Source organism: Panulirus ornatus, chromosome 30 (assembly GCF_036320965.1).
Source record: "Panulirus ornatus isolate Po-2019 chromosome 30, ASM3632096v1, whole genome shotgun sequence".
Classification (NCBI taxonomy): Eukaryota; Metazoa; Arthropoda; class Malacostraca; order Decapoda; family Palinuridae; genus Panulirus; species Panulirus ornatus.
In genome coordinates, this window is record NC_092253.1 from 14,495,602 (window position 1) to 14,516,181 (window position 20,580).

Genomic DNA, 20,580 nt, shown 5'->3' on the forward strand with positions numbered 1-20,580 from the left:
CGCTCTAAAGGTCTAACTTAGCGAGTCTTACCTTGAGGACCTTACTTTTAAGGGTCTTGCTACGTGTAGCTAACACAGAGAACCTTACTGTGAAGGTCTAACTTATAAAGACTTATTTTTAAGGGCTCACTTTGAAAGTCTGACTTACTGAGTCTGAGAGTCTGACTTATAAAGCTGTACTTAAAGAGTCTTAATATTGAACTTTTGACATAGAAAGACTTGCTCTCAAAACCTCACTTTGATTCATTCTTAGAGGCTTGAAAGGGCTCACTCTAAGGGTCTTTCTCTGGGGGTCCGTTTTAAGGTCTTTGCTGGTAAAGTAAAAGGTATTATTTTCCCCGTGAATTAAACAGGGCATTTATCTGACCCATGAATCTATGTTTTAGCTTCAAGTATGTTAAGTGGAAAGACAGGTTGTTTATTTGCTTTGGAAGTTTATGAGAATCACTTTGACTCAAAAAAAATTCCTATCAAGATCTGGTTCGACTGATACATCATCCTACGAGGTCATTAGAGGTCATATATATATCCTCTCAATTGATTTAGTTTGTTTTGACTTACATGTGCCAGTGGGTCAATAAGGACGTCGTTCTAGTCAACATACAACCAGATGTGAACTTTGTTGTCCTATTGAATTAGATCACGGCTTGTTTAATCACAAGTAATTAAGTTCGCTTTGTAGCGTCAGTAAATGGTTTATATATGTGTGTGTTTTTTGAGCGCTTGGCCTGTATTGTTCTGCCTTTAAAACTGTGTTGTTTTATGGTGGTAAAGTGCGTTCCTCGGCGAGTGGGGGAACCTGGGGGCTCGAACTCCCTTTGATTCGAACTACTTCTGACTCAAACTCCCTCTGACTCGAACTCCTTCTGACTCGAGCTCCCTCTGGTTCGAACTCCTTCTGACTCGAGCTCCCTCTGGTTCGAACTCCTTCTGACTCGAACACCTTCTTACTCGAACTCCTTCTGACTGGAACTCCTTCTGACTCGAGCACTCTCTGACTCGAACTCCTTCTGACTCGAGCTCCCTCTGACTCGAACTCCTTCTAAGGGATAGGGGTATGTGGAGGGCAGCGTCTGTAGCTGTGCAATCAAGAGTAATGCCTTTCGTAAAGGCTGCGTTCTACAGCGACGACGAACACTGCATGAGTGTTCTATAGCGTCGAAGAACAGAGTGTTCTGCAGCGTCGACGAACACTTCATGAGTGTTCTATAGCGTCTAAGAGCTCGGTATAAGTGTTCTACAGCGTCCACGAACACTGCATGAGAGTTCTATAGCGTCGACGAACACTACATGAGTGTTCTTTAGCGTCTATGAACACTAAGTGAGTGTTCCGCAACGCCCACGAACACTCCATGAGTGTTTTTTAGCGTCTAAGAACGCTAAAAGAGTGTTCTACAGCGTCTAGTATTGCCAGATGAGTATTTTACAGCCAGTGAATGGCAGATAGTGTGTGTGTGTGTGTGTGTGTGTGTGTGTGTGTGTGTGTGTGTGTGTGGATGAATGTCTACATATTGCCTAGCTAATGACGGTGAACAACGAAAACAAGTCAAGAGAGAGATCGATAATCACACACACACACACACACACACACACACACACACACAGGGGGAGGTGCATAGTTAACAAATGTCGTTTTTTTTCAATACTTTGTGATTCTGGGGAGGACGGGCGACACCCTTGCGTGCGTTCCCTTCCGATAAATATTGGATCGACCTGGGACCCGTTACTGACGGAGGGAGACCTCCACCTTGCCAAGAGCATCTACTGAAGGAGAAAGATCCTCACCTTACCAAGACCCACTACTGAAGGAGAAAGATCCTCACCTTACCAAGACCCACTACTGAAGGAGAAAGATCCTCACCTTACCAAGACCCACTACTGACGGAGGAAGACCCTCACCTTACCAAGACCCACTACTGACGGAGGAAGACCCTCACCTTACCAAGACCCATTACTGACGGAGGAAGACCCTCACCTTACCAAGACCCACTACTGACGGAGGAAGACCCTCACCTTACCAAGACCAACTACTGACGGAGGAAGACCCTCACCTTACCAAGACCCATTGCTGACGGAGGAAGACCCTCACCTTACCAAGACCCATTACTGACGGAGGAAGACCCTCACCTTACCAAGACCCATTACTGACGGAGGAAGACCCTCACCTTACTAAGTCCCGCTACGGACGAGGGGTTATATGGGTCGAGAAAAAATGTGAATATATATATATATATATATATATATATATATATATATATATATATATATATATATATATATATATATATATATATATATATTTTATTTATTTTGCTTTGTCGCTGTCTCCTACGTTTGCGAGGTAGCGCAAGGAAACAGACGAAAGAAATGGCCCAACCCACCCTCATACACATGTATATACATACACGTCCACACACGCAAATATACATGCCCATACATCTCAATGTACACATATATATACACACACAGACACATACATATATACACATGCACACAATTCACACTGTCTGCCTTTATTCACTTCCATCGCCACCTCGCCACACATGGAATAACATCCCTCTCCATCCTCATGTGTGCGAGGTAGCGCTGCGAAAAGACAACAAAGGCCACATGCGTTCACACTCAGTCTCTAGCTGTCATGCAATGATGTCCGAAACCACAGCTCCCTTTCCACATCCAGGCCCCACAGAACTTTCCATGGTTTACCCCAGACGCTTTACATGCCCTGATTCAATCCACTGACAGCACGTCGACCCCGGTATACCACATCGATCCAATTCACTCTATTCCTTGCCCGCCTTTCACCCTCCTGCATGTTCAGGCCCCGATCACTCAAAATCTTTTTCACTCCATCTTTTCACCTCCAATTTGGTCTCCCACTTCTCCTCGTTCCCTCCACCTCCGACACATATATCCTCTTGGTCAATCTTTCCTCACTCATTCTCTCCATGTGCCCAAACCATTTCAAAACACCCTCTTCCGCTCTCTCAACTACGCTCTTTTTATTTCCACAATTCTCTCTTACCTTTACATTACTTACTCGATCAAACCACCTCACACCACACATTGTCCTCAAACATCTCATTTCCAGCACATCCACCCTCCTGCGCACAACTCTATCCATAGCCCACGCCTCGCAACCATACAACATTGTTGGAACCACTATTCCCTCAAACATACCCATTTTTGCTTTCCGAGATAATGTTCTCGACTTCCACACATTCTTCAAGGCTCCCAGGATTTTCGCTAACGCGGCAGACAGCGACAAAGCATAATAAAATAAGAATAACGTATATATGTACATATATACGCGACGCATGTAAATCCTCCGCAACATCTCTTCATCTGGATACACAATCAGCACTATCCTCGGCCTTAGATACTGATCAGATCAACATTTGTGGATAGAATTCATCGATCAATTTTTTCGAGTTTCTTTCCCACACTGAAGCTATGTTGGCTGATGTATGGAACAAGGGAATGAACCACTGCTTCAGCGATGGCTAAAGCTGGACGGTCTATTTTGCTGGACGGTAATAGCCTATCTTCAATATACGCCTGTGTAGAATTACGACGGAACCCGTTTTAAATACATAAGATATCTTAAAAGCATTAGTTCATCATTCAACCAATTAGATTCGAACAAACATTAAAAAAGCCGTTAGTCAAAACACGAATAAGATTACGTTAAAACTGAAAGGGAATCAACTTGGTGAACTTTGGATATAAGCCAGAGATCGTACGTACGCCTGCTGTACACTGACATTTCGAACGAGTTGTCCAGTTCCTTGATTGTCATGTCGGAAAATAGGGAAAACTAATATGTTTTTACGTCAAGAAAGAATTTCATATTCTGATGTTTTGAATTCAGATAATTTAAGGTCTTACTGATAGTGTTATTGCACTGGAAGGCAACATAAAATCAGTTTTTTTTTCTTTTTTAGAACCTTTCTTACATTAGCTAAGTTAGGAGAATAGGACAACACTGAACTTAATCAAAGGTAGGCCAAATCATCCGAAAGTTGTGAGTGTTTACGCATTCATATGTATGTCATGTAAAGATGTATACATTGGTCAGCCGGTAAAACAGTAAGTGAGAGATGTTATTGGCACCGTCACGCAGTACGCAGGGATGACCACAAAAATGCGATCGTTAAACACTGTCATGAAAACGATCACCCTGTACATCTTAACAGCCCAATCACATTGTACCCCTCATCTCATTATGTTAACCATAACGTCATTGAATCTGTCTTAATTGCTAATACTAAGAACTTTAATGCATCCCCAGGTAAGTTTAAACCACATCTTCTCAGAAACCAAATTATGATGAAAGAATTATCAAGAAACGAAAACATAAGAAAAATAGTTGAACACACGTTACCCAGACCGGCCCCCTCCACACAACCCTCCTTAGAGGTCAGGTCAATGTGTAGTCGAGAATGGCAGATGAGAGACGGAACTTGTGTGTTGGTGTTGGGATTTAAAATACTTTATGAACTGTTTACATCTGATGATGAGGTGGATTGTCTCCGTGAACCATGTAGGGAGATGCATGTAGGGAGAAATTTCATGTTACATACAATCATGTGAACTCTTACTGAACTGCGATTTCTCCTTCACACACACACATATAATATATATATATATATATATATATATATATATATATATATATATATATATATATATATATATATATATAAAACACCCTCTTCCGCTCTCTCAACTACGCTCTTTTTATTTCCACAATTCTCTCTTACCTTTACATTACTTACTCGATCAAACCACCTCACACCACACATTGTCCTCAAACATCTCATTTCCAGCACATCCACCCTCCTGCGCACAACTCTATCCATAGCCCACGCCTCGCAACCATACAACATTGTTGGAACCACTATTCCTTCAAACATACCCATTTTTGCTTTCCGAGATAATGCTCTCGACTTCCACACATTCTTCAAGGCTCCCAGGATTTTCGCTAACGCGGGAGACAGCGACAAAGCATAATAAAATAAGAATAACGTATATGTGTACACATATACGCGACGCATGTAAATCCTCCGCAACATCTCTTCATCTGGATACACCATCAGCACTATCCTCGGCCTTAGATACTGATCAGATCAACATTTGTGGATAGAATTCATCGATTAATTTTTTCGAGTTTATTTCGCACATTGAATCTATGTTGGCTGATGTATGGTACAAGGAAATGAACCACTGCTTCAGCGACGGCTAAAGCTGGACGGTCTATTTTGCTGGACGGTAATAGCCTATCTTCAATATACGCCTGTGTAGAATTACGACGGAACCCGTTTTAAATACATATCTTAAAAGCATTAGTTCATCATTCAACCAATTAGATTCGAACAAACATTAAAAAAGCCGTTAGTCAAAACACGAATAAGATTGCGTTAAAACTGAAAGGGAATCAACTTGGTGAACTTTGGATATAAGCCAGAGATCGTACGTACGCCTGCTGTACACTGACATTTCGAACGAGTTGTCCAGTTCCTTGATTGTCATGTCGGAAAATAGGGAAAACTAATATGTTTTTACGTCAAGAAAGAATTTCATATTCTGATGTTTTGAATTCAGATAATTTAAGATCTTACTGATAGTGTTATTGCACTGGAAGGCAACAGAAAATCAGTTTTTTTTTCTTTTTTAGAACCTTTCTTACATTAGCTAAGTTAGGAGAATAGGACAACACTGAACTTAATCAAAGGTAGGCCAAATCATCCGAAAGTTGTGAGTGTTTACGCATTCATATGTATGTCATGTAAAGATGTATACATTGGTCAGCCGGTAAAACAGTAAGTGAGAGATGTTATTGTCACCGTCACTTAGTACGCAGGGATGACCACAAAAATGCGATCGTTAAACACTGTCATGAAAACGATCACCCTGTACACCTTAACAGCCCAATCACATTGTACCCCTCATCTCATTATATTAACCATAACGTCATTGAATCTGTCTTAATTGCTAATACTAAGAACTTTAATGCGTCCCCAGGTAAGTTTAAACCACATCTTCTCATCAACCAAATTATGATGAAAGAATTATCAAGAAACGAAAACATAAGAAAAATAGTTGAACACACATCTTGTTACCCAGACCGGCCCCCTCCACACAACCCTCCTTAGAGGTCAGGTCAATGTGTAGTCGAGAATGGCAGATGAGAGACGGAACTTGTGTGTTGGTGTTGGGATTTAAAATACTTTATGAACTGTTTACATCTGATGATGAGGTGGATTGTCTCCGTGAACCATGTAGGGAGATGCATGTAGGGAAAAATTTCATGTTACATACAATCATGTGAACTCTTACTGAACTGCGATTTCTCCTTCACACACACACACACACACACACACACACACACACACATATATATATATATATATATATATATATATATATATATATATATATATATATATATATATATATATATATATATGTATATATATATATATATATTTATATATATATATATATATATATATATATATATATATATATATATATTTCTTTTTTTTTTTTTTTAATTTTCCAAAAGAAGGAACAGAGAAGGGGGCCAGGTGAGGATATTCCCTCAAACGCCCAGTCCTCTGTTCTTAACGCTACCTCGTTATCGCGGGAAATGACGAATAGTATAAAAGAATATATATATATATATATATATATATATATATATATAGCGACAAAGCAAAATAAAAAAAGATAATATATATATATATATATATATATATATATATATATATATATATATATATATATATATATATATATATATATATACAAATATATATATATATATATATATATATATATATATATATATATATATATATATATATATATATATATATATATATATATATATATATATATATATTTTACTTTATCGTTGACCCCGGTACACCACATTGTCCCAGTTCACTCCATTCCTTGCACGCCTTTCACCCTCCTGTATGTTCAGGCCCCGATCGCTCAAAATCTTTTTCACTCCATCTTTCCACCTCCAATTTGGTCTCCCACTTCTCCTTCTTCCCTCCACCTCTGACACATATATTCTCTTTGTCAATCTTTCCTCACTCATTCTCTCCATATGACCAAACCATTTCAATACACCCTCTTCTGCTCTCTCAACCTCACTTTTTATTACCACGCATCTCTCTTACCCTTTCATTGCTTACTCGATCAAACCACCTTACACCACATATTGTCCTCAGACATCTCATTTCCAACACATCCACCCTCCTCTACACAACTCTATTTATAGCCCATGCCTCGCAACTATATAACATTGTTGGAACTACTATTCCGTCAGGCATACACAATTTTGTTCTCCGAGTTAACGTTCTCGCCTTCCACACATTTTTCACCGCACCCAGAACCTTCGCCCCCTCCCCATCCTGTGACTCACTTTCGCTTCCATGGTTCCATCCGCTGCTAAGTCCACTCCCAGGTATCTAAAACACTTCACTTCCTCCAGTTTTTCTCCATTCAAACTTACCTCCCTCAACCCTATTGAGCCGAATTACCTTGCTCTTATTCACATTTACTCTCAGCTTTCTTGTTTCACACACTTTACCAAATTCAGTCACCAACTTCTGCAGTTTCTCACCCGAATCAGCCACCAGTGCTGTATCATCAGCGAACAACAATTGATTCACTTCCCAAGCCCTCTCATCCACAACAGACTGCATACTTTCCCCTCTCTCGAAAACTCTTGCATTCACCTCTCTAACAACCCTATCCATAAACAAATTAAACAACCATGGAGACATCACGCACCCCTGCCGCAAACCTACATTCACTAGGAACCAATCACTTTTCTCTCTTCCTACTCGTACACATGCCTTCCATCCTTGATAAAAACTTTTCTTTTTTCATACATGTCAGCCATTTCCCGTGTCAGCGAGGTAGCGTTTAGAACAGAGGACTGAGCCGAAGAGGGAATATCCTCACTTGGCCCCCTTCTCTGTTGCTTCATTTAGGAAAGTAAAAATTGGAGGGGAGGATTTCCAGCCCTCCGCTCCTTCCCCTTCTACAACACGCAGGGAATACGTGGGAAGTATTCATTTCCCCTATTCCCAGGTATATATATATATATATATATATATATATATATATATATATATATATATATATATATATATATATATATATATTGTATATATCCATGGGGATAGGGGAGAAAGAATACTTTCCACGTATTCCCTGCGTGTCGTAGAAGGCGACTAAAAGGGGAGGGAGCGGGGGGGCTGGAAATCCTCCCGTCTTGTTTTTTCTTTTCTAATTTTCCAAAGGATGGAACAGAGAAGGGGCCAGGTGAGGATATTCCCTCAGAGGCCCAGTCCTCTGTTCTTAACGATACCTTGCTAATGCGGGAAATGGCGAATAGTTTGAAAGAAAAAAAGATATATATATATATATATATATATATATATATATATATATATATATATATATATATATATATATATATATATATATATAATCGTTTTTCCTCAAACATGGCACGGGGAAGCCATGTCCCAATCGAAGACCATTTCGGGTGAAGGAACGAGACAGAATAAAGTAATCAGTTCTCCAAAAGGTGTTTGACCTGACTCTTGGGCGAGGAAAGGTTATAGGAGGACGGGAAAGACAAAAGTCTATTGGGAATTCCAGAGCTTAGCTGTGTGAGGGAAGGTAGAGGTGTGCCAACAGCCAGGTCTCGGGTGGTCGGTTTCCACAGATAAAAAGTGTAGGGAAGGAGCAGCCCAGTGCGGGTCTCTGATCCAAGCTCAGGGGAGGAGGGGTATATATGGAGGCGGCTCGTGAGAACAGTGGCCTGTGGAGAGAGAGAGAGAGAGAGAGAGAGAGAGAGAGAGAGAGAGAGAGAGAGAGAGAGAGAGAGAGAGAGAATTCTACATACACACACAACACACACACACACCTACCAGGCATCCTTCACGCGTCAGAAGGATCTTGATTCCATTCTAATGACTAGGAAGGAGGAGGCTGAGCCAACCTGACTATATGAACGACATTTCCTACTTAGACAATATCCTAACCTCTGTGGGTGACACAGCTGCTCACAAGAGCAATGATAATGACGTCACGTGACAACACTCACAGCTTCTGGGGAAGTTATAGTTGTAATGTGGAATATCTGGGGGTTTCCAGGGGTATAGTTACGCCCAACATGTTTATGTCATTAGAAGAGTAAACTGTGTTATCTTGAAACTGTACAGAGGAGAGATGAGTGATTCTCAAATGATTGATCGGTTGGAGAGCTGATCGAAAAGTTATCCATAGATTAATGAGGTCGGAAAAGAGAACGAAAGGTTAGATCACTGGAGTTATTGATGTATGCGGTTAAGGACGAATAAAATTTACCAGTAGAAGGAAGTTAAGTTAGCAAACCTTCACGTTATACAAGTGTGTTGTGATGCATAGCCAGAGCTAGGTAAGCACCTTCCCTTATATGATAGGCATCAGAACGGGAGCGATACAGTAGGACCATCCATTACCACCAGCAGACCACACCACGAAGCTCTTCTCATGAGTAGACGACCTCACGAACACGTCAGAACACCCAGCCTCCAGAGCACCAACAACCCACATGCAGTCCTACATTGCACAGCTGGAACAATGGCTCACTCAGGAGGGAATGTCTGCATCTCCACAGACGTTTTCAGTCACTCATCTCACCCCAGACATACATACTTCCAGCCTCCACACACGTTATTCACTCCTCGCATCAGAAACATCAACACAAAAGCAACACACAGTGTAAATGCCCTCACAACACTATATCTATCCCTGGGGATAGGGGAGAAAATTACTTCCCACGTATTCCCTGCGTGTCGTAGAAGGCAACTAAAAGGGAAAGGAGTGGGGGGGCTGGAAATCCTCCCCTTCCGTTTTTTAATTTTCCAAAAGAAAGAACAAAGAAGGGGGCCAAGTGAGGATATTTCCTCTAAGGCTCGGTCCTCTTTCTTAACGCTACCTCGCTAACGCGGGAGAGTATAAGTATTATGAACCATGGAAGCGGAAGTGAGTCATAGGGTGGGGGAGGGGACGAAAATTCTTGGAGCGTTGAAAAATTTGTGGAAGGCGAGAACGTTATCCCGGAAAGCAAAAATGGGTATGTTTGAAGGAATAGTGTTTCCGACTATGTTATATGGTTGCGAGGCGTGGGCTATAGATAGAGTTGTGCGGTGGGTGGATGTGCCGGAAATGAGATGTTTGAGGACAATATGTGGTGTGAAGTGGTTTGATCGAGTAAGTAATGAAAGGGCAAGAGAGATGTGTGGTAATAAAAAGAGTGTGGTTGAGAGAGCAGAAGAGGGTGTTTTGAAATGGTTTGGTCACATGGAGAGAATGAGCGAGGAAAGATTGACAAAGAGGATATATGTGTCAGAAGTGGAGGGAACGAGGAGAAGTGGGAGACCAAATTGGAAGTGGAAAGATGGAGTGAAAAAGATTTTGAGTTATCGGGGCCTGAACATACAGAGGGTGAAAGTCGTGCAAGGAATAGAGTGAATTGGAACGATTTGGTATACCGGGGTCGACGTGGTGTCAATGAATTGAACCAGGGCATTTGAAGCGTCTGGGGTAAACCATGGAAAGTTGTGTGGGGCCTGGATGTGGAAAGGGAGCTGTTGTTTCGGTGCATTATTACATGACAGCAAGAGACTGAGTGTGAACGAATGTGGCCTTTGTTGTCTTTTCCTAGTGCTACCTCGCGCACATGCGGGGGGAGGGGTAGTCATTTCATGTTTGGCGGGGTGGCGACGGGAATTGATAAGGGCAGACAGTATATATATATATATATATATATATATATATATATATATATATATATATATATATATATATATATATATATATATATATATATATATATATATATATATATATATATATACACGCATCAGAAACTGGAAAATGTTTACGAGTGTTTCGGTGGCTAGAATGCAGTCACAAACATTCGCTTCTAATCATCAAAAACTCGCCTCGTGCAACGTTGATAATATTCATAACTCACTAGACGTTGCAAGAGTCGCAAGAGTAATGACTACATCAGGCTGGGTCTAGGGAGCATCATGGAACTTGTTACACCGAGCAGGTCAACACGGAGGCAGGAGGCCCTCGCGGTAGCTCCCCACACGGTGTAATACTGTCGAGTCTGGGGGAGTCGCTCGCTCCAGCGGTCTTCAGATGTTAGCTCCTCATTTGGGTTCTAATTTTCTAGAAACGGAGAGAACAAGTTGACCACGTTCATGCGTCTTGCTGAGCGACAGGGAAGGCGCTATGAATCTTTTGGTTTACTTTTAAACTTTGAAAGAAAAATATTCAGAGTAGTTTTAACCTCTTAGCTTAATATGAACTAAGATGAAAGTTTGATATTATGTGGGACTTCTACGTACGTTTTACATATGTATGAGGGTGAGTTGTATTCACAGTTCCATCTTCCAGACTTGTTCGTCACATTTATGACACATATCTAAAGTGTACGAACATTAGGTTGTGGGCAGGGAGGTACAACCCACCTGAGTGGGTTAGTCAAGGCGACGTATTGAGGCAGCAATGCGCTGTCTGTCATGTGTCTCCTCCTCTGTCTCCTTATCCCAGGTCATTGTTTTAATCTTTTTTCTTCGTGTCAGGTGCATATGAACAGTTGGGACCCACCCTCCCCACTATCTCTCACCCTCTCCCATGCACACATGACGCATGACGACACATAACTCATGCAACGCTGTACTCTTATCTCTAGTTAGTTTTTTTCTTTTTTTTTTTTGATTTATACTAAACCAAGTAACGTTACCTTATGTTTCCCAGACATCGAGTCTAGCAACGACGCTAGTGGTCGAGAAGGTCTGGATCATTCCCAGAGGAACTCCTTGGTAGACTACCAGTCTGCTGGGTGACCCCCAACCCTTTTCGTCTGGCATCGTTTTCTATTCATTCCTTCACTGCCTCAGATCCAGAGCCTCTCCTCCGCTGACGACCATAGGGCGACATCTTCCCTTGGCATAGTCTGCTTCTCCTCTGTGTCATAGTCTACCCTCATATTTCCAGTTGCGGTCTCTATACCTTCATTTCCACTTCAGGGGTAGTGCTTGTGTTTGTGCTTGTGCTTGCTATGGTAGAAAAGCACCTATTGATCTCCTCTGGGACCTGAAGTCTGTCAGCCTTGGATTCATTGGGCTCAAATTTTCTCTACTTTGTATAGCTTTGTTTTTATGTGCCAATCATTTTCTCGCAGTGCGTCCAGGTGTGGACAATTGCTCGAGCGTGTGATTACGTAGTCAGAAGTATTGCTGATCTCACAACGATGCGCTGAAATCCTCTCTGCAGACAACTATAACATACGCCACAAGGACAAGTTCGATTCTCCGTGAGAGATGATCCCGGGGGAGGGCGAGGCCATTTCTTCTTCCCTCCCTGACGATCGGCAACATAGCATTAGACCCTCAACACGAGTTCCCTCACAACCCGCTCCTCCAACACTCTTGATCTCTATATCACCAGTCAACCCTCCTAATGGACGTGTAGTATGTCTGCCTCCCTGGGTTCCTCCTCAGACCTCAGTTATCTCTTGCATCATCGCTGGGATGGTGTCCTACGTCACTCCCACCCCCGAGTGCTGGTTTGACGGCTCCTGCTCTCGTGTATCAGGGATAGAGCAAAATGAACCATGAGACTCCTCCCTTCCCTATAATCCCACTCTTGTTTCCATTCCTGCTCGGAGTCATTGCAGACCTGTTCTTCGTAAATTCAAGCACAGCTTCGTAAAGAGAAAGTATCCTGATTTTTCTCCTACAGACAAATCTCTCTGGTGCTTGACCAGAAACTTCTTCAGTAGCTCCAAAAATTCAACCTTTCCTCCTCCTCTCTTCCGACCTGATCAACTGACAGCCAAGTCTGCACTTATTACACTTTGGACGATTCCCCGTCTAGTCTCCATTCCTCGTATCCTCCCACTGAACTCATGCCTCTTCCCATGTCTTCCATATTCAGGCTCTTCCCAGTACCCTTCCAGCTGTAAGTGGACGAGGTGCATGACCTGCATGGCGTTCCTTCTCCAGTCCCATGGGAGTGTACCCTGAGCCTCCTTATTTCATCTCTATCTCAAATCCAAAACTTTCTCTTCCACTAGGAAGCTTGCCCTGGTGCAGCCCATCCCTAAGAAAGGAGACCGTTTTAACCTCTCTCTCACTCTCTCCCCATTGTTCTCACTACTTCTGTCTTCAAAGTCTCTGAAACTCTCCTTAACCCTTCCTTTCTCAGACAATTAGAATCCTCTTCTCTTCTCACAGTGCAATTGTCTGTTGATTATGTCTCCTGTGTAATCTTTGGTCTTAGACCTCGACATCTGTAAAGCATTTGACACGGTGTGGCGTAAGTTTGCCTTCCTACATTCCCTTCCATTGGTTTTTCTGCTTCTCTCTGTTCCCTAATGCCTAGCTTTCAATCTAGTCGTTCCATTTCGCTCCATTCCCCTGCGTATTCTATCATTAGTCCGTTTCTTAGTGGGCAAGAGGCGAATAAACAAGACTGAAGGACAAAAGACAGATCCCATGAAACAAAACACTGGAGAGTAAACATCTAAGGCTACGATACATGACAAACAAGGGACAAGTCAACAAGGTTTGCTATACACGTCAACAAAAGAACACAAACAAACAACTGTCTATCAAACGAGGGAAGATACATAACACATACACACAAACGAAGCAGCACAAGTAAACAAAGTAAAGCACAAGTAAACAAAGTCCTAGCAAACAAGGGACTAGGATCACCTGACGAGTAGTATGCTGTACACACAAGGCAAACAAGAGACACACGCGATAACAATTACTATGAAGAGGAAGTAAACAGATTATATAAACAGGATCAGAATTGCCAAGAAAATAATGACTGTGCTAACAATAGCACAAGAAGCAATCAATATTATGCTAACGCTGGTAATGCTGCCAAAAATAAAAGTAATAATAATGATGATAAATAAGAGTCTTTACTGATACCCAAAATAATGACAGAATAACCATAGTTATCTTACGATAACAACAATAATAGTATTGATAATAATGATAAGGATATTGTATGATTTCAAACTGGACATTATTATAGTGTCTTGTAAAGTAATACTGTTACTACTGCCACTACTACTACTACTGATACTACTACTGCCAATGTTAATGATAATAATAATAATACTGATGATATAATAGTAATGAAAATGATAATGATAATGATAATAATTCAATGATAATAATAATGATAATGATAATAATGATAATAATAATAGTAATAATAATAATAATAATAATAATAATAATAATAATAATAATAATAATAATGATAATAATAATATTAATAATAATGATGATAATGATAATAGTAATGAAAATGATAATAATGATAATGATAATAATAATAATGATAATAATGATAATAATAATAATAATAATGATAATGATAATAATAATAATAATAATAATAATAATAATAATAATAATAATAATAATGATAATATTAACAATAATAATAATAATAATGATAATAATAATAATAATAATGATAATGATAATAATAATAATAATAATAATAATAATAATAATAATAATAATGATAATAATAATAATGATAATAATAATATTAATAATAATAATAATAATAGTAATGATAATAATAATAATGAAAGTAACAATATTGATAATGATTATGATAATGATGACAATAATGATAATAAAGAGAAGAGGAATGTTGCACATTGATGCACGCATTCGTACACACACTCTGCTAGATCCACCCAGCCAAGCACAAGGTTTTCTCAGCTGTGTTACGTAGCGCATCATGCACAGATCACACTACACACACACCCAGCCACCCGCCCTCACTCACTATTATCTGTTCTACCCACCTCTCCACACACTCTCGACAATGATTGGATGGACTGAAATCGAAACTTTGAAATAACCCTTGGAGGTATTTTACACATCCTCCCAACCCGTATATAAACAGCTGTAAGACGAGATGAAATATTCGGAAAGAAAGTGATCGAAAACAAAAGCAGCTATCTGGCTATTTTCAACAGAATGTCTTCATTAGTCCTGCTATCTTATCAGTCTGCAAAGCAGCGCCAGGACCACACGTCAAAGCCTTTGGAGGAAATTCTCGATTGGTTCCTTCCTCTGTTCCCTCACGTAAAAAGTAATGGTAGAGGAAGGGCGCGGTGCGCTCCTTCCCTCCCCTTAGTCACCTTTTGCGTCATGCAATGTCATGTAATGTCTTTGGGGTAAACACTGGCGTCAGTGTGAAGGCAAGGGAAAAAGGAATGCGTGGCTCCTCTGTCGTAGCAGGAGTTGTAGGAGAGTGTGTGAAAAAGTGTAAGGAAATAGATCTCAGACTGATGTGGGTCAAATTGGAAGTGGTTTATGAGGGGTTAGTAATTATGTACCTGGGGGCGAGAGGAGTGAGGAAGAGAGGCGAATGTTTTGGGAGGAGGTGAGTGACTACATCTTTAGTTTTTTGATGGAACGGATGAATATCAGTTATGGGTGATCTGAATGCAAGAGTGAGTGATTTGACAGTTGAGGGCATAGTTGAGGAACAAGGGTGTACCCACTGGGGATGATAATGGTGGATCTCTATGATGGAAAAGGACTAGTGATTGGCAATACGTGGTTTAGAACAAAGTATACGTGGGTGAGTAAGGATGGAGGTCAAGGGAAATTAGTCGGATTATGTACCGAATGACAGGTTTGCCGAGGGAGACACTTTTAGATGAGAATGTGCTGAGACGGGCAGCTGGTGGGATGTCTAATCTATTTTTGCTGGATGCAAGAATGAAATTTTGTAGTACCTACTAGAGAAAAGGGAAGAGATTATATGGATGGAAAGAGTATGCGAAAGTGAGTCAGCTTGTGTGAGAAGATACCGGGACAGACGATTTAAGAAAAGGCCAGTACGTATACACCCGACATTATCATTTGGGTCTTTACGTTGACAAAGATGGACGACATTAAATGGACACGAAGCAGCGACTGAACATGCAAAATGTCAGTAGTAATTTAAGTTTTAACGACCTCAGTACATCTTCCTGTGATCCTCCGGCAGACATTATGAACATGCCGTAATCACAGGGCAATACCTGACCCCGGTGATCAAGCGATAGTTATGGTTGTGACTGGATTGTAACCCTGAAAATGCAATTGTGTTCTCAGTTCACTGTGTAAAAGACGAGGGGGCGAGGGGTTTGGGTGGGGGAGGGGGGAGGGGGGTAGGTCTGCAGATAAAGTGATCTGTACCGCCACTGTATATCTGGTCATTACGGACTCTATATTTTTTGCTATCAGTAACGTAGTAATTCACAGATCTATATCTTTATGATCCTTTTCAAAATCTGAAAATTGATATATATATATATATATATATATATATCATACAAACCTTCAACAGCCAGGATCGAACCCGGGAACCCTGTGCAACAGGCGGGAGCGCTACCGCTAGGCTATGATCGCCCCTAAGGGTATTCGAGTACATAGAATTCGAATCGTCATTTTCCTATTAAGGAGTGATCTTAGTCTAGCGGTAGCGCTCCGCGCTCCTGCCTGTTGTACTGAGGTCCCGGGTTTGATCCTGGCTGTTGGAAGTTTGTATGTTCTATGAAGGTGCGCGTTCGTATGCACTTACTATACGTTTCAGCGACGGACAAACACTGTTTTTCGCAAATATCTCGTAAACGATTCATTGCATCATTATGATATTTCAGCACACTATGTCAGCCAAATGTATGGCTGACATACCGCATTGCTATATGTGTTATGTGAGGAGTTTACTCGTGAAAAAACAAAACAAAACCGAGTAGTCATATTGACGCTTTCGAAGGAAAGTGTGGGGCTCCCCACCAACACCCTCCCAATTCCCCCCTTCTCGCCCTCGTTATCCCTCCTCTTCTCCCCTTAACTCCTCCTCACCCAACCTTGTGCCCCTCCCTATTTTCCCATAACTTTAGTATACAGTTATAATAGAACGTTATGTACGTGCATATGTATAGGAATGATTATCAACTAACTCAGTATGATACAATTCCATAGACGCAAGACGTATTTCACGTTGATAATTACTGTACAACAGCGTATTTACATACATGTACTATGTAGAAGGTCGATTTTGCAGTCCTTATGGTCGACCAAGTGAACACGATGTACTGCCATTACCTGTGCTCTGGACCTTCTAGGAAATGTTATTGTTGTTATTAGTACATACTGTGTACCTACCCATCATAAACTGTTAACCTGGTCCAGTTAATATACTGTCAGTTTGTTGACTGGTCTCTTTCATATCTATATTATCACGAAATTATAATCTGCATATATATTCGCCCCCCCTCTCTCTCTCTCTCTCTCTCTCTCTCTCTATATATATATATATATATATATATATATATATATATATATATGTTTGAAGGAATAGTGGTTCCAACAATGTTGTATGGTTGCGAGGCGTGGGCTATGGAGAGAGTGGTGCGCAGGAGGATGGATGTGCTGGAAATGAGATGTTTGAGGACAATGTGTGGTGTGAGGTGGTTTGATCGAGTAAGTAACGTAAGGGTAAGAGAGATGTGTGGAAATAAAAAGAGCGTGGTTGAGAGAGCAGAAGAGGGTGTTTTGAAATGGTTTGGTCACATGGAGAGAATGAGTGAGGAAAGATTGACCAAGAGGATATATGTGTCGGAGGTGGAGGGAACGAGGAGAAGAGGGAGACCAAATTGGAGGTGGAAAGATGGAGTGAAAAAGATTTTGTGTGATCGGGGCCTGAACATGCAGGAGGGTGAAAGGAGGGCAAAGAATAGAGTGAATTGGAGCGATGTGGTATACCGGGGTTGACGTGCTGTCAGTGGGTTGAATCAAGGCATGTGTATGGGGGGGGGCCATTTCTTTCGTCTGTTTCTTTGCGCTACCTCGCAAACGCGGGAGACAGCGACAAAGCAAAAAAAAAAAAAAAAAAAAAAATATATATATATATATATATATATTTATATATATATATATATATATATATATATATATATATATATATATATATATATATATATATATATACATATATATATATATATATATATTTATATATATATATATATATATATATATATATATATATATATATATATATATATATATATATATATAATATTGTAGGAATAAAATGATGACATGAGAAAACCAACTTTAGTCGTAATCACTATCAAAGAAAACGTCATCGTCTTCATCATCACTAGCGATGTTAATAATAACGGGTTCGACTCCCTCGTGTATGTTGTCAGTCCTCCAGTATTCTTCTTCAAGTTTACGGGAGTGCTGAACAGCTCCCACCCACACGTCCTTGTGTACGAATTGCCTGGCTTCTTCCAATCTTGCCTTTAGGTCCGTCCGGGTTAACCGCTGGAGTGTGGAGCGCACATGACGCTTCATAACTCCCCATACTTGCTCGATGGCGCTGAGCTCGGGGTGGCAACCGTATGACCTGGTGGCCCCACATACGGATGGTGTTGTCGATCTTATACTGGGGCTGTGGACGGTTCTGCTGGCAGAGGACCAGCAGCTCAGGGCGAGTAGCAGCAGCAGGTGGGATGGAAATCTTGCGCTGCTCCAGCCACCTGATGAAGTCCGCCTTCCTGGTGGCTGTGGTAGGGCATCGACTCTCCTCCGTCAGCTGGCTGTGGTATGGTGCATTGTGTAGCACAAGTACCGATGGCTCTGGAAGTGACAGAAGGAGCTGCGTTGTTAGCCATCGCAGGAACAGTTCGGCATTCATTTCTCCATGATAATCACCCTGGTTGGTCTTGGCTGGGTAGCACAGGTATGAGCAGTCAACAAAGCCTTCGTCCGTGCCACCTGCGACCACTACAAATCGCTCCCCTTCACCAGGTGGTGGTACCTGACGACTGTACGTGGTGTTGCTTGGAGCCTGTGTGGTATCTACCTACTCCCTACTGTGGCCCATCCTGGTGGTAAACCACGTCTCATCCACATATACCACCTTCCTTCCCTCCTCTCGGTGGCGCTGTAGAGCCCGGAGAGAGTCAATCCGACGACACACAGCGTCCAGCGATTCCCTCCTTACATACATCTTTCGCTGTGACAGTCTGTATTGAAATCCCATGGTGTGCAGGATCCACCAAACTGTTGTGTCAGAAGTATCCTCCGGGAGGATACCATGTGTTTTCAGGTCGGCTGGTATGACTCTCAGTGTTATAGTTCTTCCGAAAACTTCTTGTGGATGTGGCGCCGTATTGCACGGATAGTAAAGTTATCACAAACAGCCAATGTAGGTGTTGGTGATGCCGGTGTGGAAGGGGAGGCTGTGGTGGTGGTGTTGACTATGCCCCTCACTCTTGACACAGTCATGCCCACGATGTGCGCCACTCGCTCGTAAGGTCTGTGTGCATAAAAAGTAATGTTATGTTACACATTTCGTCTCACCTCACTATGATAATCAATATGACATTGCGACACAATACAGTCTGCTTTACTTTCATATATCATATGTATATGAATGGAAAGATGTATGTTCGAACCAGAATATATTGTCTACGCACCTAGTCAAACTTATGTACGTTCTGCCGCGGGTGCATTCACGTTTGTACAACGTGACGAGACGAAGAACAAACGCTGTCCTGCATGCAAGGAGGCAGAAGGACAACATTGTTGGTGATGATGACCGCGCGCGCCTCGGCAGTCGCTAGGGTTGTAGCCTCGGGATGGGGGTACCCCGTACCTCAGAGAGAAGGAGGAGATATGGGGGACTGTGGATATTACATTAAGGCATATATTTCTTATTTGAAAACGTAAAGAACACATGAAGTGCCCATAAACAATTTCATTTGGTTGTCCCAAACCAAAACTGACTTCATCCTTCTGGTCGCCGTCGACACGTCGGTTATTAACAACGGGATTACCTGTTGCTTTCATGGTCGTTTGACGCACTCTGGTTTTCACGTCCACACACACTAACTGTATTACATATTATTACTAATATATGATACGTATATACATAATGTCATACCTATTATTTATGTACGTAATTAGAATACGACAAAATCAAAAATAGACAATGGATGGTGGAAATTTGGGGGTGAGGACGGAAATGGGGAGGGAGGTACTGCGATATTGGGGTGTTCGAGGTGGTGAGGGAGGGTTAGACGAGTACCCCACACTCGTCCGATAACGCCTTCGATATGATGACTGTCGTAGGCTTAATATCACTCAGTAAACTCCTCACATAACACATATAGCAATGTGGTATGTCAGCCATGAATTAGGTCCGGGTGTTAAGGATAGTGTGCTGTAATATCATAATGATACAACCAGTCGTTTAGCAGAGATGTGTGAAAACCAGCGTTTGTCCGCCGCTGAAACGTATAGTACTTCATATATATATATATATATATATATATATATATATATATATATATATATATATATATATATATAGATATATAGATAGATAGATAGATAGATAGATATGTTAATCACACTAGTCCGTGATGATAGTATGAAG

The 20,580-nt window shown here is 41.2% G+C and overlaps 1 protein-coding gene and 1 pseudogene across 1 annotated transcript in view; one reads left to right on the forward strand and one right to left on the reverse strand.

Annotated features, from left to right (window-relative positions):
• Positions 1-20,580, forward strand: part of LOC139758422 (uncharacterized) — a 479,160-nt gene that overhangs the window by 4,439 nt on the left and 454,141 nt on the right. The window lies entirely within an intron of this gene.
• On the reverse strand, positions 18,249-19,725 carry LOC139758245 (uncharacterized; annotated as a pseudogene).